Genomic DNA, 7,669 nt, shown 5'->3' on the forward strand with positions numbered 1-7,669 from the left:
TGAAAAGAAGAGAATGTAATACAATGTCAGAAATGTATTTAAATGTAAAAGTGGTTGGAAAGCAGTTCCTTCTTTGTTTACCTGCTACCAGCAGAATTCAGCTTTTTTTTCTGCCTTGCAACAGCTGACATCATGCAACCACCTCAAAACAGTACTGGTAATGATGCTTCATGTGAATTGTCCTTTAGGACTGCAAGGCACAGCTGATAACCTGAACTTAGGGTTTGGCATGGAAGCACCAGAGGGAGCTTGCCAAACTATTTGGATTTTAAAATTGCTTGTAAAAGTTGTGTGGGTGAAATAAATTGAATGAATGAATGGAAATATTAAAACTCTCTTTAAAGCTTTGCAGGTAACCAGGTTTTGAAATTTTTTTTAACTGATTCCAGACAATTATGGCTTCAAATCCATTGACAATAAGACGAGAGAAAGCAGAAATGTTAACACAGTAGGTAGCAGGTTGTTCTCCTGTTTCCTACCTCCTACTCAAATAAGTATTTTCATTTTTTTTTTTTTAGGTTTCTATGATTGATTGTAATCTCTTTGGAACGCCACATAAAAACCAGAGAATGAACAAAACAAGAGCTAATCCTCACTGTTGAAGCACATTGCTTTATCTCCTGATAAAGTAGCATAGGAATTAATAGGGATGAAACCAATAGAGTTTAACAGAAGTGCAACAGGTTTTTAAAGGAATTTTAAAGGATCCCATTCTCTTTCCTTAGTTTTTGAACCATTCTATAGAATTCTATACCAGGGATACAATTAAATCCTACAGGCTGATTCAAACACCTATTGACCTGTGATCAGTTTCTATTAAATTCTATATGGCTTTTCTTAAAGGTTGTTAGAACCTGCTCTTCTTCCCAAGCCTTTGTAGGTTGCTTAATAAGAGCACAAGTTCCTTAGAGCAAGTGCCATATCCTCCTCTGCATCTATAAAGTGCCAAGCAACCTGTTGGGTTCTATATTAACAATAATTTCATCTTAATTTAGAAGGAGAACTGATTGTTTCAATTAGCACTAGCTGCTCAAGCATCCCCTCTTTATAGTCACAACTTTACCACTTTGCTCCCTTTTAGCCTCTTTTGTTTGCCAGCTGGTATCCTTATGCAAGTGGCAACGGCTCATTCTGTCTCATGAAAGGTAACTTATATATGTTACACAACTGGTTAGCAGCAGTGCAGTGTGGCCTCTGAAGCCGTTGGGAATTGGCCAATCCAGGGTGCAGAAAATCAGCACAGTCTCTTCTCCTCTTTTCTCCCCTAGTTCTGCCCCCAAGGAGGGAGCATTTCCTTTCACAAGCACATGGAATTTCCAGATCAGTGGGGAAGGGCAGAGGGAAGGGCTGTTGGAACATTCAACACTTACATAATGTCCAGTGGGGTCTTTATGAGGTTGCTTGTGATTTGTTGCAGGATGGGCTTGGCTGGTGGTGTTTATCTTCACTAATACTCTGAAGATCAAGAGCATGATCCTACTTCTATTTCGAATGGAACTGCACAGCCTGGATCACGGTTGGACTTCTAACCCAAGCCCGTCATATGGTGGGAATGGTATGATGGCTGTTGACTTCTTTGACATTGAGACCAGGCATAACGAATGAGGTCCATCTGCCAACGCTTATTTGATGGGAAATAAACCTCTGCTTGTTTCCAATTCACGAAAGCAGAGCCAGAGCCTTACCCGGCTGCCCCACAGCTCTTCAGGGAATTCTTTAACTCTGCCTGCCAGTGGGCAAGCAGCAGCAAGGTGGATGTATGTAAACTGGCACATCACCATTCCCACCCAGCAGCTGCAGCCACTGATTCTTCATGTGTGAAGGAGTGGAAAGCATGAGCCTCAGCGTGACATCACTAATGCAGCCATCAGCTCACAAAGAGGAGTTACAAGAGAAACAGATGGCGGGTGCAGATAGCCTTTGCCTGAACAAAAAGGGAGCTCTGCAAATGGGAAAAACACATGCGAGGGTGCTGACAGGCAGACCTGTTGAGTGAAGAACATTCTATTCCTAGCGCTGGCATGCCTTCACAAGAAGCCTTGGCCCTCATGCTGAGAATTTAAAGCCCTCATGTCAGGGATGGACACTAACATGTTCTGTGCCTGATCCAAAAAAAAAGCTGCCTCTCTCGACAAAATTAATAGCCAGATAGCGATAGGGGCTGCATATTTGAATGCTGACTGGCTGAGGGAGAGAAACCCATTTTCCAGTGGCTTGATGCATTAGTCACCAACAAAATAAAACAGCCATTAATAGGAAAAGCAGCTGTTATACCATAGGTATCAGGGTCACTAGCCTGCCCCAGCTGCCCTGTCTAGACTCTCAGAAGTAACCTAATTATCACAGGGGTTACCAAGATAATCTCACTATTCAACACGATATTTGCTTTGTTATAAACCTGTCCAAAATGCCAAGAGGAGCCTAGGGAGAAATATTTCATGTTCCGGAGGGGCAGGTGGGTCTGTATTAACCTTTATTTCCACCCTCATACACCCGCACTAACGCTTGCTCCCCATATTTCTCTGGGATGGGACCATGTCTAGTGTGTGTGTATACACGGAGGGCACAACATTCATTAATAGTCTTTAGCTGCTATGTCATAGCCTGGTCTACACCTAAAACATAGGTCTGCCTGTAGTGTAACAATAGCTTGCGTGATTTCAGTTATTCCTATGAGAACAGTACCTGTTATTACAATTCAGCTTGAGCCTGAACCACAAAGACCCATGTGCTCAAAAGTATTTAGGCACCTAATTCCTATTGATTGGGTGAGGTGCCTAAATACCTTTTGAGGATCTGGGCCGGAGTTTGAATCTGCATTCAGACTCCTCCAAAGTTCTAGGGCAGTCAGATCTGATATTCTGGTTCAGGCCTATCTCTATTTGCCGTTCAAATCTAAGATACTTAATTTATATGACCCCTATCACCATAGTATCTAAGCAACTCACACTCTTTAATGTATTTATCCTCACATCATCCCTGTGAGGTAAGGAACTCTGATCCCCCTTTCACAGCTAGAGAACTAAGGCAGAGAGAGACTGGGGGCTTATCTACATAGGGACACTCCAGAGACTTAATCTGAGTTAACTGAAGGAGTGAATTTAAAGTTGATTAGTTAAACTGCATTGAATTTTGGAAATGAATTAAATTTTGGAAATGAATTAAAGTAAACCAAATTAAGGCCACTTTAATTGTGAATGAGTGTCTCTACATGGGGGTTTAATGCAGTTTAATCTGCTTTAAATTCACACCTTTAGTTAATTTGGATTAGCTAACTTTCCTGAGTGTCCATCTGGAGGCAAGCTCTAAATCACTGCCCAAGGTCATACAGAAAGCCTACAGCAAAGCAGGGATTTGGCACTGGTTCTCCACCCAGGCTTCCGCCCTAACCATCCTTCCTCTCTGAGAATCACCATCTCACCCTGAGACACGTGAAAGGGCTTGATCCAAAGCCCCTTGAAGTAAATGAAGAGATTCTGATAAGAGTTGGATCAGGCACTAAAACACAGAGTCTCAAAGGTATTTAAGCACCTAACTCCTAATGATTGCCCAATGGCAGTTAGGCTCCTGAATACCTTTGAGGATCTGAACCTAAAGGACTTGCTTGCAGCCATCGAGGGAGACAATTGCAGAGCCAGGATAACAGTGTTATTGTACATGGGAAGACGCACATAACCCCAGCAGGAGAACAAAGGAAAAGGCAAAACAATGTGGCAAATGTCATGGATTTGCGCTTGACTTTATGGAAAATTTATCTGTAAAGCATACTTTTGCCAAGTAGCTTGATTGCAAGTTCAACTTGCTATTTTTTTTCCCGTGGGATACACATTCAACCTCGATTTGGTTCCCTTTTTGTTTCTGCTGCTTTACTGGTTTTTCAGACAAGAAACATAAATAACTTGATACGTTTGATGTGAAGGAAAAAATGACTTAATAAAAAAAGAAAAGAAAAGAACATTTGCTGACTGGAGAATTACCAGAGCTTGTGATCACTATAAAGATTTGAAATATGTTATGGGAACAGGCTAGGCATGATTGAAAGAAAAAACACAGTGGATTCTATTCAAGGCATTTCTCATAATTTTCAGAGTGCAGACGGAGGCATTCTGGTAACTTTGCACCGAGCTGAAGTATGTTTTTGTTATATATAAATTACACACATACACCCTCTGCTCTGGCTGTGTATTATGACCTTCTTTCCATTAGTAAGATGAAGCAATTTGTTAACAACCATGCTACATAAAGCATTAGTCATACTATAGGGATAGAGTGCAAGAGAGTGGGAGGTGGGAGCAGAGAGAGTAAAAACATAAGAATGGCCATACTGGCTCAGACCAATGGTCCATTTAATCCAATATCCTGTCTTCTGATAGTGGCCAATGCCAGGTACTTCAGAGTGAATGAACTGAAGAGGGTAATTGTCGAGTGATCCATCCCCTGTCATCTAGTCCCAAGTTCTGGCCAATATTAACCTTGCAATACTTCACATGTCTCTCCTCCATGCTGCAACAGGAGATCAATCAGCAGCTAGGGATGGGGCCCTACTAGTAGAGATGTTCTTTATCAATACCATCTCCCCACAACGTGATGCAGACAAGCCATCAAAGCATTAATGTAGACTCAGGTTGCAATGATTCCTTTGAAGCCTTCTTTATACTGGGGAAAACCCCTTCAAAGGAGTCCTGGCAAGAGCAGTGGTTTGGGGCTGTGTCTCCATGCTGTTGGAGAACCGAGGAAAGCCTCAGGGATTCCCTGAGCTGGGATGGAAAGACAGCATCTTCTCATAGTGAGTCCTGGCCTTCTGCCTTTCTTGGTTGATCATGGGGTTTGCCTATTCCAAGGAGGAGCAAATTCCACTTACGTGATTAAATGATTCATTGAGAATTCTGCCAGGGGACCCCTGCAGGGTGTTCCATTCTCCCCGTGCCAGGCTCCTTCCCACAGGAATTTTGAAAGCACTTTGAAAACTATACAGAAACACACACACATGTGTGCGCACACACACTCTACCAAAACTGAAATGCAGCAACCTCTGGGGTGGAAGCAGCCAGCCAGTGCACAGTACACCACACAAAAGGGTAAGGATGAGAGGTTTCAGCCAATGCCAATGGTGTGAAACTCTAGGTGTATAAGAAGTGCTATGGGATTGCAGAGCAAATGGGTGTTAAAGGTTTCCTTCATAAGCTCTTCTCTTGAATTTGAGTAGGAGGAAAATGCAATCAGACATCTCAAGTAATAATTAGAGGCAGAGTACACTTAGAAAGGTGTGTGAGATAGTGATGCTGAAACCATACTGACTTCATGGCTGTCAACCACTTCCCTTGCATGCTCTCCACATTTTGATAGCAGGGACAAAACAAAGCCCTCTACTACTTAAGCCAAAGGACCATCTTAATTAGCATTATCATCACTAGAGGACAGCACAGTTACAAACACTCAAGCAAGTCTGACATTTCTCTCTCAAAGGACAATGAGGCCCATGTCCTCTTAAACACACATTACTGTGCTTGCCATTAACTTCTTCATGCTGGCACACCAGTGCATGTGACCCAGCTACAGGATAACAAAGCTAGAGCATACAGCCCATAGAATTGTGTGTCAACATGTTTACTCTCACTGTAAATTACCGCGAGACTCGGTGCCTGATTCTGCTCTTCACCCGACTAGAAATCAGAATGAACGCTTCTAAACTCAATTCTGCTCTATCTAGGTCTGGTGTTTTCATTTGCATACCACACCTTAGTGGATAACATACCTCCTGGGCCTCCTCCCACCCATTCACAATTGCAGGAACGAACTCCCATCTTTCATCCTCTATGTAATAAGGGCAATTGCTTAAACTGCACTATTAGGAAAGGCATTGATGTATTCTTAGTGCACTTTCGTAGCTGAAAATAAGGGCAAGAGAAAACATGTGATCAGTCAACGCTGTGCAGGCCAACAAATAGCCAATGCTTGGACAACTGCTGGTCTAGGTTCTTGTACTGTGTGCCCATCACTGTAGTACTTCTGTGCCTCAATAGAATTATACCGAGAGGCCATTCACCTCTCTATGCCTCAGGTTATCTGCAAAACGAAGAGATGGGTAGAGTAATATTTACCTAGCCTGCAGAGCGGCTTTGAGGCTGTATCAATTACTGTTAATAAACCACTCTGGAAGTTCTCAAAGGCAAAGGAATTTTTAAAAAGATTGAACCCCCTTGACACTGGACCTTCATTTGATGCCATATGTGTGAACTGCATTGTCTTGTCTACTTCTGATTAAGGGTAGGATCACTGGGAGTGGGGTGGGAACAAAAGGGAAGTCTGTTCCCGGGCCCCTGTTCAAGAGAGCTCCAAACCCATGGAATTACAGTGAGTGGCATTGAAACCTGGCATATGGGGTCACAGGGCCATTCAGGCTTGAGGGGTGTTCAACCCAAACCTGAACGGTGCTGGAACCTCATGCATGACTGGGTTGCATTGCCTGGAGCAGGAAGCCAGGCTTAGCACTGCAGAATAGGTGTCACCACTAGGGGGTGAATACAGGACAAGTTCGCTCTCCAGCTCCCACCTTCTGGAGCCTCAGTTTTACATTATGCCCCAGGCCCCCAAAAATCTCCATGCAGCCCTAATTAAGGGCCTAATCTTGCAAAACCTTGCTACCAAATCCACTGGGTAAGTCTGCATAGGAATTGTGGTGTTTGACTGTAGTATGTGTAAACATATCTACACTAGCTTTAATCTAGTTAGCTCAGGTACTCTCAGCCACACAGCACAGGTTAGGATGGGCCTAAATAGGGTCCTGGGTGGGCTTGTACTGCCCGCTGCCACTTATTGTACCCAAGATAGCTAGGTTAAAGGTAGGGTGGATATGTCTATACATACTGCCATCACACACCCAATTGCAGAGCAGACATCTCCACTGACTTCCATGGTATTACATTTAGTAATAAGCATGACATTTAATAATCAGTGTGTCCAGCATCAGACCTTTAGGATCTGATCTTTGGGATGGGTCTGTGTATTCCTGTGCATGTGTACTGTGCTCAGTAAATAATAAATACTGTTTGTTGTATTTATGAAGCAATGAAAGAACTCAGTGCTGGTCTGAAGTTTGCAAAGAAATGTTTGGGGTTTTCAGCAATGTTGGATTTTAAAAAGCATTGTCCCTTAGTTTTCTTCTAAGATCCTCAATTACATCACCTCAGAACTTTTGATTGCATCATTTTATAACTCTGATTGCTACAATGGTACAAAGCAGTTCCTGAAGGGCTGTGATCACTCCCCTCAACAACATTCCATTGGCGTCATGGAATTTTACAAAGAGTAACCAATGTCAAATGCTGCCTTATTCTTCCTCATGTTGTTTGCTTCACATCTGGATTTAATCTCTGGTTAAATAAATCAGTTTTTGCAGAGGTTAGTATACAAATTAAGGAGTTTCTGCTCTAATCTCTCTGTCCATATAGTAGCTATTTGCTAACAGAGGCAATGTTCACATAAGTTAAAAAAAATAGAAAGCAGAGTTAAATCCAAAGGCTAAAGAATTCCATGCAATAACTGACCTCCACCCGTTGTGAATTTTTTGATAAGGTACACAAAGCTCCTGTTGACATTCTTATTATTGATCACTCAGCATTTTTTTCTTTCTTACTGGGAGATTGAAGAGTCATTTTTAAGTGTTGTA

Source organism: Malaclemys terrapin, chromosome 3 (assembly GCF_027887155.1).
Source record: "Malaclemys terrapin pileata isolate rMalTer1 chromosome 3, rMalTer1.hap1, whole genome shotgun sequence".
NCBI classification, from domain to species: Eukaryota; Metazoa; Chordata; order Testudines; family Emydidae; genus Malaclemys; species Malaclemys terrapin.